Source organism: Colius striatus, chromosome 1, assembly GCF_028858725.1.
Source record: "Colius striatus isolate bColStr4 chromosome 1, bColStr4.1.hap1, whole genome shotgun sequence".
Taxonomy (NCBI): domain Eukaryota; kingdom Metazoa; phylum Chordata; class Aves; order Coliiformes; family Coliidae; genus Colius; species Colius striatus.
The window spans coordinates 129,616,519-129,629,352 of NC_084759.1; the positions used below are offsets into that span (position 1 = coordinate 129,616,519).

General features: G+C 35.9%; 1 protein-coding gene across 3 annotated transcripts in view; it reads right to left on the reverse strand.

Moving 5' to 3' along the window:
- The window catches only part of LOC104563132 (potassium voltage-gated channel subfamily KQT member 1), a 505,426-nt gene that overhangs the window by 323,097 nt on the left and 169,495 nt on the right, over positions 1-12,834 (reverse strand). The window lies entirely within an intron of this gene.

Consider the following 12,834-nt stretch of genomic DNA (forward strand, 5'->3'; position numbering starts at 1 on the left):
ATAAAATCCCCCAAATTTCAACTACTAAGTCTATACAAATATCTAATACACCAGGTATCTTTTCTTAATTATTTGTTGCCTGAACAGGCAATAGATATTCCTCAGAACAGATGTCTATGTTTTCCTTTGATTTAGCCTGTTGAGATCCTCCCTAAAGCCACGGCATAGCAACTTGAGGCATTGCAGTGGCAGCCAGCCTTTGACCCTTGAGACATGCAGGATGTTGAGCTGTTGAACTATCCTTCCTGTACTGAAGCTGTGCTAATTCCTGAATAATCCACAGTCCTTGTATGTTCAGACTTTAGCCACCACTATAAGTAAGCTAAGGCTAGCCCAGTCAGCCCAGTGGAACTATGAAATCTTGGGGTGGCAAATGCCATTTCTCATCCATGAAATACTCTTCAACACTTCAAGGGTCATGGTTCTCAGCTATGAAAAGAACATGTGCTTGCAGTCCCATGATGACTGGCTAGCATTAGGATAAAGTAATATATCAGAAAGGACAAAACAGGTAGTAATGGGATTGCTTCTAATAAAGATGCACTTCATAACAGAAGAAAGAATGTGTTAGAAAAATAGCAAGTGTCAAATTTTTAGGCATTTCCATTACTGTAGTCTGAAATCAATATAGCCATCACTGCCATTGTAGAGAATGAAGTATATACAATGAAAGACAATAAAAGACAACCCTGAAAGTATTCCATACACTGTAGGAGTTCTATTTTTATTCCCCTCTTTTTTCCTTTTTGGACCAGCTCCCTGGAGTCTAATACTACAGGTTTATGAGAAGCTGATACTTGCACTTGCTAAGCCTTTGACAGAAAGCACCAGTCAAGAATTTACCATGCATCCTAGGATTTAATGAAAAAGTGTCTAAATACAATTAAAAAAAACTCAAGGGTAAAAAGTTACATGAAAACTAAACATAAAAAGGAAGAGATGTTCAGGAATGGATTAGAATCCAGAAGGAGATAGTGGAGACAATAACTTGATACATTTTTTTTTCTTTTAAAACAGGTAAAACACCTTAGTTCAGACTGATTTATTTCAACTATTTCCACTAGACAAATTCCCATGTGGCTTCAGAACTGGAACATTTACCTTTTTCTGGGTCATCACTATGAGATTCATCCAACATGTTATTTTGTAGCATTTTAAAAATAAGCACTGAATAGAAAGAATCCACCTAAGAGTGTTTCTACCCAGAAATCCAGATATTGCTGAGTGGTCTGTATCTGCGTCTGTTGTGGTAGGGTAACACCCATGTGCTCCTATGTGTCTCATCACAGGGCTTCCAGTTGCTTGAATAAAACACAATCTCATCTAGCACTGGAAATAAAGCATTTGTGAACTACTTCCTCACTAAATAGAATAACTGTGTCTTCAATGAAGCAGTTAAATTCTACAACTACCTTTGGCTTTGTTCCTCCAAGAAAGAATATGACAATAATTGTATGAGGAAAATGAACTTTCTCAATTCCTAAGTTCCCATTCACACTTTTTGTGCTTTACAGCAGTGAAAATAAGGAGGTCTTCAACACAACTGGCAAAGGCAGTTCAAATGCCAGATTTAAAAGACTTCTTGATACAATTGTGTAATATGCATAAATATTTTTGTATATATTTTTAAAACCTCATAGTGATTGTCAAATTTTTCCATTACTAGGTAGAATAGGTTCCTCCCAGGTCATATTGTCTGTCTTGCTGATCATTTTCATTGCTTTTTGTTCAAGTCTGGTCTTCAAGACCCACCTGGACATGTTCCTATGTGATCTGATCTAGGTGGACCTGCTTCTGCAGGGGGATTGGACTAGAAGATCTCTAAAGGTCCCTTCCAGCCCTACCATTCTACAATTCTATGATTCTTAGTATGCTCATTTTTCTACGAAATGTGTTGCCCAAAATTGGACATAGTACTCTCAATGGGGCTTTATGGAATTATGTGTCTTGAAAGTTGCATTCCTGTTTATACAACCCAAGATGGTATTTGTTTTCTTGCAATAGCATGACATTACTAACGCTCTGCTTGTGTGCCAAAATAACATTTGTATCCTCTTCTATAAAGCTGCTCCTGTTCCCTATCCTTCACTTGTGTAATTATCATTCTTGTATTTGAGCCTAAGCATACTGCTGTGAACTTATCCTTAATAACTTTCATCTTGACTTTTTCTGAATAATTTTCCCCATTTTAAAAGATAATTCAGTCTTAACTTATGATCCCCCCAACCCAAAACAACCTACTTTCAGAACAGGATCTCCCAAGCACTTTTGCAGATCTGCTCAAAAATGCCCTCATCTATGTCACAACAGGTGACGTCACGTGAAAGTGTGGCTAAGATCAGAAGACTGCATTTTTCCTTCTGTTGATAACAAACCACTGGGTCTTTGAAGAGATATTCTCTTTCCTTGATGATTCTGAAATAGTTTAAATCTCAGACAGCTATATGACCTCAGTGATGTAAAAGCTGTGTACCATTGCTCTTTTCACATTTGCATTGTGCTCTGGGACGAGTGTCATTTTGACAAAGTTCTAACTTGCTTTGTTAGATGCTTATTGCTATTTTCCCACTTCTGCATCTGAAATATTGAGATTCAGCACTTTAATGTTTTTCTCCACCACTGAAACTAATTAGCACTGACAGTGGTAAACAATGGTTTTGTTATCACTGACACACATTTCTAATTACATAGCCTGAATTAAACTCCTGATGTCATACAGATCACCAAATCAAATTGGTCTGAATTTCAAAGAACTGATATAAAGACCTGGTAGGCTTATTTCACATCTGATGGAAATGTAAAGGAAGAGTATATAAGTGTTGGTAGAAAATTGGATGGGATTTACATCACACTGCTTATACTTAGGAGAGGCCTAGAGCATACATAAGAAAATGATGTATTTATTTTTTCAGGATGATGAAAAATAAATAGGCAATTTATTATTCCACTGCTAACACTAGGATTTTAAAGAGATCACTCTTCATACAAACGTGGTCACACAAAAGAATATACACAGATCTGTTGGAAAGCTTTTCTAAAGCTTTCTCAATAAAAACAAGAACTCTTAAGAAGAATGACAAATGTTTGAGTAGTCACATACTGATATAGCATGTTCTCTGCATTCCTTTGCCTATTTTCATCACAGACAATATCTTTTAAAATTTAAAATTTATGAAAGAAAAGTCTTAAAAAAAAAAGCCAAATGTGCTATTGTAAATGCAACTATAAGAATATATTTCTGCATTCCATACTTCAATAAAACATTCACTACCCAGGAAACATAAGCATATTTCTAATTAAATAAAGAAATATGGTTATGCAAGTTAAACCCACCATTCACTAGTGTCATGTAATAGTACTTAGAATAAAAACTACTGTAGCATGAAAACCGTAATAAAATCTGTCAGCTTTGATGACAAAACTGAGTTCTAGCACACAGCTACATTTTTACAAGATAGATAACTGTATGTCTATATATATAAATATGCACATGTAGCACAAAGAAAGCTTAAACAGAGTGTTCCTAACTAGTCTTTCACTTTAAAGTTTCAGTTTTCAAACATCTTCTGCTTTGCTACCTTTTCAAGGTTGTTCCATTTTATCAATTGAGTTGTCAGTTGCATATAACTGGTCATAAAAACTTTTCATTTTGGTGAAAAAAAAAATGAAATCATATTGGTTTTTTAACCAATATGTACAAAGACACTTTTTTTTTAGTTTTGTTTGCAAGGCAGCAAACCATAGCGTACCACAGCCAAACTGAAAATAATGCATTGATAATGTTTGTCCAGGTGCTAGAAGAAAGATACAAGTATTGTAAAAAATCTAAACAAAAAAAAAGAGGACCTCATTATTCCCAACATCTCCACCTAAAAACAGTTGTATTAATCAGCATTTTGTATGTCATAGATGCAAATAAAAAGCAGGGTACAAAACTGAAGGCACTGGTGTTAAAAATTGTTTTAAGCTTCAAACCATGATCACAATCGGGAAACTTTGCATCAAATAACACATTGCTTTAAGAAAAGTAATCAAATATAATTTTAAAAAAACTTGAGCACACTTAAAAAGCAAGAGTAAAAATAAACCCACCTTAGTTATCATTTGCAAGCTCAAATCCAGACTTACATCTTTTTAAGATACATCAATTTAGTGTGAAAGTTGATAAAAGCTTAGATACCTGTTTGAATCAGTTTAAAATGGAAAGGAAAACTTTGTCTTTGAAAAGAAATCCTTAAAATAGATATATCAGGAAAAAAAAATTCCTTTTCTCTTTAGACATAGGTCCTTCTTTCATCCAGTTATCATGATGACTACATTCATATATTGAATATTTGAATTCATACATTAAATTATTGCATTTGAGAGCTGACTGAAACCACAATCAGATTCCAGACAGAGGTAGTCCAAAAAAAGTAATTTAACATTTTCTGGACTATTAATTAACTATTACTCTGGACTATTTTGAGTTAAAAAGCAGATATTTGAAGCCCAGTGTGATTTGAAGATCAGTGTGTCCCCAAATGGAGAAAAGTAGGAAAAGGAGGCAGGAAGCCTCTGAGGATGAGCACAGATCTGCTGGGACAACTCAGTCAGAAAGAAGCCATCTATGAGAGGTGGAAACAGGGTCTGATTTCTTGGGAGGAGTGTAGGGAATTTGCCAGAGCACGCAGGGGTTCAACCGCGAAGGCTAAAGCCCTTCTAGAATTAAACCTAGCCAGGAAAGTTAAGGAAAGTAATAAGGTGTTTTTCAAGTACATCAGCAGTAGAAGGAAGATTAAGGGGAATGTGGGCTCGCTGCAGAACACAGAGGGTGCCCTGGTGACCAAGGATGCAGAGAAGACTGAACTACTGAATGCCTTCTTTGCTTCAGTGTTTACAGCCCAGGCTGGCCCTCAGGAAGCCCAGTCCAGCAAGGATAACAGGATGGCCAGGACAGCAGAGGACTTATCCTGGGTGGAAGAGGAAGAGGTTAAAGACTTGCTGGCCAGGGTTAAGGCTCATAAGTCAATGGGTCCTGATGGGATGCACCCTAGAGTGCTGAGTGAGCTGGCTGATATGGTTGCTAAGCCTCTCTCGATCATTTTCAATCAATCATGGAGGACAGGTGAGGTCTCTGAGGACTGTAGAAAGGCCAATGTCACTCCAGTCTTCAAAAAGGGCAGAAAAGACAACCTGGGAAACTACAGGCTGATGAGCCTGTGGGGTTTGACCAGCTGCAGAGCAGCTCTGCAGAGAGAGACCTGGGAGTCCTGGTTGAATAAGGTAAATATGAGCCAGCAATGTGTCCCTGTGGCCAAGAAGGCCAATGGCATCCTGGGATGCATCAAGAAGAGTGTGGCCAGCAGGTCGAGGGAGGTTCTACTCCCCCTCTGCTCTACCCTGATGAGGCCTCATCTGGAGTATTGTGTCCAGTTCTGGGCTCTCTGGCTCAAGAGGGACAGAGAACTTCCAAAGAGAGTCCAAGGCAGGGCCACCAAATGATCAGAGGACTAGAGCATCTTCATTATGTAGAAAGGCTGCAGGAACTGGGGCTGTTAAGTCTAAAGAAGAGGAGACTGAGGGAGGATCTCATTAATATTTCTAAATATATAAATGGTGGATGTCAGGAGGTTGGAACATCTCTTTTTTCTGTTATATCCAGTGACAGAACAGGGGATGAAGCTGGAACACAGAAAGTTCCATTTAAACATAAGGAAAAACTATTTTCTTGTGAGGGTGAGGGAGCCCTGTCACAGGCTGCCCGGGAAGGGTATGGAGTCTACTTCTTTGGGGGTCTTCAAGACTTGCCTGGACACGTTCCTGTGTGACTTGATCTAGGTGGACCTATCTCTGCAGGAGGATTGGACTAGATAATCTCTAAAGGTCCCTTCAAATCCCTACCATTCTATGATTCTATCAATCAAATTTGAAAATAATAGAAGGAGCTGTGTCCCCAGTCTTTGGGAATTAAATTTGATTTTCATGCTCAATTTTCAAATTTACGAACTACAGCAGAACTTTGAAGATGGAGCTTAGCCCCTTTGTTCAGACTTTCACTCCATTTCTCTTTTTACAAACATATGATTTTACTAGAGAATTCAACACTAGAAACTCAGGAAACATCACCGTTAAGTTTATTACACCATTGTAACTCTCTCGTTGTGCCTATGGACTATGAAGCAGTCCAAATTTGACAATCACGTATCTCAAATGCAATATAAAATGTCTTTCCTTTCTTGGCCTAGTTTCACGGATACACAGATTGATTTTTGCCTTTTTTCTTGTTTGTTTTCCTTAAAGGATTTAGGAATGTTAGTTATGACAGATAATACGTTTCTCCCAACACATAACTAAGAATACAAAGCCCAACTGCCTGAATTCCTGAAATACTAAAACTAGTTGTTAATCATAGAAATGTATAGAAGAACAATTTAAAAGATATTTTTATAATCTTTCTTAACAGAGGAAGGTGAAATCCTGAAACACTGTTATATAAGGCTGTGGAAGTCCAAAATATCATCAGTTTCAAAAACAGATTACATAAAATAGAGAACTACTTCATAATTAGATACAAAATATAACTTACTTAAAAAAAATAATAAAAAGGCAGGTTATACTTTTCTAGCATTTTAAATTCAGCAGTTCTGAATGGTGGGGCAGCAAAAAGGTGAAGTTCCACAGAAAATGGCCAAGATACTTATGTGTTGTCTAAACAGCATCTCTTGCTGTTCTTACTTCAAGACATGCAATGCTATGCTGCATGGTCTGACTTACTAGGGAGTTTCTAATGTTATGTACTTATTATAGGAGTCCTTTGGGAGAGAAAAGCAGAATACTGAAAGGTACCTTGAAAACTTCGATTTTCTGTTTCTCCCTTAGAGAACTAAGGCTATTGCCAATGACAACATGGACTTTTTTCTGCACTGAATATAAAACATTACAAAAATATCCATTCTTCTGTTGTCCCTTGATACCGGCCTTCAGAAACACTGGTGTCTTTACTCCAGTTGTGAATAAAAAATGAGATAAATGAAGGTGAACAACCCTAGTGGCCTCACCAACCAGACATGCAGTTTAGCTGATGGGAGAAAGGTTGGCCAGCTGCTGACCCTAATGTTGAAAGGCTAGGTCCGTATACTCATTAAAGGATGAAAATCTCGTGATCTACTGGAGCGGTAGATAAAGAAGACGTTATGGCAGAAAAGGCAAAAGTTTTATTAGGGATTTGGAAAGAGTATCTAAAGAGCATTCTTAACTCCATTCACATCTCCTTCCTCTCATCAGTTGGATGTAGTATGGCTGATGTGGAGAAGAGAAAGAACTTAGGATCAGGACACGTTTTTTTCTCTGCTGTAGAAGCTCTCGAGCAGGAGATCACACCTGGGAAAGACATGACATTTCTGACTTCAGCCAAACACATGTAACTGGACCTTGCCCTGCTCTGGTGGAAGATAAAGCCTCAAGAGACATCATTGCACGCACATTTGGAAAATACAGTTCTGGAAAACTCTTGCCCTTTGAGCCTTTTCTTTATGTCTTGAATTTCAACTCCCGAATTCGCATTGTTTATGGACTCCTAGCTACTGCTTCCCACCATGAATTTCTACATCTAATTAGGAGGAAAGTGAAATAATGCACAGTAAATGTCCCAGTCAACAATTCAAGATGACATTTTTGTGCACAGATGATCTTTGATCTGTCATGCACACATTTGCTTATTTTTTTCCTTCCTCCTGAAGGTCATCATTTACTTCTGCAGTTCAAGCAAATATTTCTTCTTTTATATTTGAGCTGGATGTGGGGATATGGTAATTAAAAATGCTTTCTGAAGAAGCCAAGAAAATAACAGCTCTGTAACTATTTTAAGAATGTGCAATCTTGTTTGCGATAAAATGAAGAATGAATGAATGTAGGAGGAATGACCTGTACTATATGATTACCAGCTGGAAGAGAGAGTCCCTTCCAGCCCTTGAGAGTCTGTGATTTTGTGAACAGTCTGTTAGAAAACAGCTTCCAACAACACTGTTGCATTGAATTTAAAGTTATGTATTCAAGAGATGTATAATGTATGCACTTATCCTAGAAGATTAATGCAGTAAAATCAAGGTCTCTTTTGGTAAAATCCTTACTGTACCCACAAAAGTATACCTTATTATATCAGGTCACAAACATTTGTGAGATGTGGCACAAACAAGCAATTGCAGAGAGAGTTAAGTATTGCTTTTGGTATGACTACTATGAACTGAATGTAATCTAATTTCACTCCTACTGTTTTGTAATATGCTCACAGCCCTGATAAGTGCACTCTGAGTGACCTGACATGCTTCAGCATTCATGAAATTTCTAGTACAATAATTCACCTCTGCATGTTTGTGAGTTGCATTTACTGTTTGACTAAAAAATATATATATCAATTATGTGCAAATCCTTTGAATGTCTTTCCCTCCCGGTAAATAGATTTTGAACATTTTCAAAAGTGAGAAAATACTCCTAGTTTCTCACTATTCTGTTTTCTCATGATTGAAGTATTTATAAATCTTTTTTAGAGAGTTCTCCCAGAAGGTGGAAGTTCTAGCTTTCAATCTCTTCTGTCTAATAAAAGATGTGAAACCAGATCATACATATGAAAAGTGAATATCGTGTTTTTTACTCTTTCAGTGGAAAAATGAGTAGACTGGCTATCCTTTTGAAATCTCATCTTCTAACATTTAATTGCAAAATATGGTTCCAGACTGTGTCTGGCTGAAAATAAATGTATTCTTCTGCATCAGACTAAAAGGGCCTTGGGATATAAGTTTATACCTTGCATAACTCAGTTGTATTTTTGTTCAGAGCAATGGATGTTATGAATCATTCTGAGCCACTAAACTTCTGCTCATTAGGGAGATTGGGCACCCAATACACGTTTCTCCTCTGGTGGTAGAGCGGGCATAAGCCCTATCTTACCAACTATTTCCTCTAGGCACTGGACCTTGGACAACTTCCCAGAAGAGTCTTCTGTGGCAGAAGTTATTGCTTTCGAAACTGCCATTGCTTTCCTCCCCATGCATTTCAAAGGACAACTCAGTCAAAACTCAGTAATTTATCCACAGCATGAAGCTTCCCCTTTGCATTTTTTTTTCAAATTAAGCACTATTTTAAAGCACCACTTTTCTACACAAGGTAAAACAATGCTTATACACCTACAATGCAATGACACTGTCATTCAGGGGAGATGCTCTATTTGCAATATATTCTGTTCTCCAGCGTTAACATACACTCCTACTTAGTTCACTAGCAAACCAACTCGTTACCACCATGTTTTTCATGTTCTAAGGCAAAACGACAACAAAATAAAATAAAATAGCTTAGATAAATTAGATAATTTAGATAATTTTAGCTAAATTTTATATTTGATTTTCCTGAATCTAAATTCAGTTTAAAAAATATTCAACCCCCAAAGTACAAAAGGGAATATATATAAGTTGAAAAAATATATTCTATTCCATTTATGTGGAATTGATTCTACAAGGGTGATGGAGCACTGGAACAGGCTGCCCTGGGAGGTTGTGGAGCCTTCTTCCTTGGGAGTATCTGGACATGTTCCTATGTGACCTGATCTAGGTGGACTTGCTTCTGCAGGGGGGTTGGATTAGGTGATCTCTGAAGATCCCTTCCAACCCCTACCATTCTATGATTCTATGAATTCTCTGAGAGTCCTCATTCTTTACTCCACAGATGAAAGAGAAGGAAGAAGAGCCTAGAAAAGAATAGCTAAAAATATTGTTACTGCACTGTTTTATAAAACTAACTGTTTCAAGCTGCTTAACCTTAGTCCAGAACAGTCTGTGTTGGACTGCTGTCTTATAAAGAGGAATCTGCTCCAAATTAAAATCTTGTCTACTGCTTTTGAAAATAAAAGTTTCGAGAATACTTATAAATTGAAGGCACTTTCTTTCCCCTTTTATTGATTTGAAAATTAGTCACATTTTAAATGTCTATTCCTATGAGTCATCCAGAGAAGACCACCCAAAAGTATTACATCTTGAGCAGACTTTCAATTCTTCAAACCTTCAGTTGTCCTCTGCACTCATGTCTTCCTGACCTAGTCTATTACCTCTCACACACAAGAGTTAAGCTGGACAAATAGCCACAATGCCCTAGTTTTTTAAAAACATGAAAGGAAAGAGGGAAAAGCCCCTATAATCTCAAAAAGCATTTATTAGTTAAAAAAAAAGAAAAAGAATACTGCACTTTCATTTCAATAACTCTAATGAGTTATTTACTATATAATATATTTAGCAAGATAAATATGACTGTCCATAAGCCATTCATTTCTAATATGTTTCATGTATTGGTTCACATACACCCCCTCACCGTTCATGGTTCCTGCTGTGAGCATAGCTAGTTATAACATTCAATTTATGAGTTCCTAAATGATCACTCAAAAAATTTGAGAACCCTGCAATCTATTATCATCACCAAAAATGATAGTATGAAATGAGTGCTTGTTATATTGTCATTAAAATATAAATATAAAATATAAATAAAGTCAAATACATTTCAGTCATTGTCTACAGAGAGTATGACTACTGGTTTAGATGCCACCTTAGTCCAATTACTGATGAACATTCAATGCAAAAAATCATATAATATCAAATATTATCAAATATCTATTTGCTAGTCCTATTGGCAACTAATTTGTTTTCTGTTCTTGAAAATAAAATTGGATTCTAATAATGAAACTTCTGTGCCTGTATGCACAGGCCAAACACAATCCCAGTCTAATTTGTTAAATTCTTTATGCTCCTTCATTTAGCATGCCAGATAAAACAATTTGAGATATCCCTTTGAAAAAATTACTGCAAAGCAATGTCTTAGATGTATACACTTTCAGAGAGAACACTTCAAGCTTTTCTTTCCAATTAACTTGTGTAGGCTTGAAGAAAGTTTCACTCATTTGCTCTCTTGTTTTCTATGATGATCTTTCTGTGTCATGGCAACAGTCCTGCATTTATGGGACCATCTGTAACACTGCCTGCAGGAGAAATACCCTTTGACCCTATGGGACAGAGGCAGACTTGTAGGTCTTAGTCTTGACGGACTTTAAACTCATTTCTACAGCTGGTTTACTGTAGAGCTTGCTGTACTTGCAAAAAGAAAAAAAAATTCTCTGAAGTCCACTACATGATTAATGGCTCTTGGTTTTAGCTTCTTGTCCCATACTCTCCTCCCTTCTCTTGCACACCACATCACTTGCTGCAGCCTACTTTTGAAATAATCTAGGAGCTGTGTTTTTCCTCTATAATACAACACATTTGAACTGTAATGCCTTCTTTCTAAGTTAAAGATGCTCACCAAAACACATATATCATTTTGATGTCTTACACATGGGAGAATAATAGTTTAGCATAGCTAGTGATTCACATCCAAACAGAATGACAACGTGTGAAGAACTTTTCACCCTTCCCAAAACCACTTTACAACTCAGTCCTTTGAAAAACTCATCAGAAATGTCAAGGAGTTTCCAAACAACATAATGCCAGGAATACCATATCAAATTCATGTTCTCATAGATTTAATAAAAGTTCTTTTAAATAGACAGAACTATACATTCATAAAGTCATAAAATCTACAGAAAATACAGAGAACTGAAAATCCTCTGAACAGCATTTTCCACACTTGTTTATCCTGAATCACTTCCATTGTGGTTTTCTGAGAAGGTCACGCATAATCATGACCTCAGAATTCAGTGTAAAACTGACATTTTAATATAGGTTGAATGAGATAAATTAACTATACATGAAATGCAATGGACTAAAACTATGCCAAATATGACAATGATTGAATTGTTTAACAACTTGTCAGTCAATGTTTTTTTATTAAAATTCCTGTAGATAATGCTTTATCAACTAATATTATATCTTTTTAACAGGAAGAATTTTTCTCTTACTGTCTCTCTAAAAAAAAATTTACAACAATACTTATATGGCAACTAATTTATAGATACTAAACTTAGGTTAGATAAAAAAGGTAATTAACTACTTCAGAAACTGAAACCTTAAATTAAGGTGTTTTGTCTTTTTTTAAAAAAAATCTATCAATAAAATAAAAGTGATAGTAATAGAAAGTCAAGATATTTCAAGTTGATATTAACACATTTTCATTTTTTTTCAGATTGTTAGAGTAACCTGTGCTTTCACAAACTTGGTAGTGATGGGAATAGATAATTTGTTGGTCTATTACAAACTCTGGTAACTATCTTGCTGAAAGGTAATAGTAACCAGGGCTTCCACCGAAATATATTCTAACAAAGGAAAGTCCAGAATTGTTAACATTTCTATTTAAAAGACATATCTATTATCATAGTGAAATATGTAGCATTTAAAGATGTCGGATATTTAATGTGTATTAACTTACACAGAACCAGTTGAAAATAATGATATTATTTGTTTAAAAGTTTATGCTTTGAAAGTTTGCATAGAAATGGCTGTACTTACATGAAAAAGTAAAAGTACAAACCCGTTGTGATGTTAAGAAGTCTGGGTTGCAGAAATATTGGATGGAAAAACAAGTAGAAGTAATTAACGAAGAGAGGCATACCACAGGAGTAGTTGGATAGGCATTAAAAAAAAATCTATGTACTTTTTGATCTGAACTGAAATAATGTTATTTTCCACGTCTCCAAGAGTATATATATCAATAGCTCTGTTATCTATAAACCAATACTAACAATGAAAGATCCATTCATGTATCATTCATGTGAGAGTTAACAACATAAACACAAGATAAATTTTAAATAATAATTTAAATTTAAATTTTATATTTCTTATTTTTTCTTATTGATCCTAATAGTTAAATTGTTCCCTATCA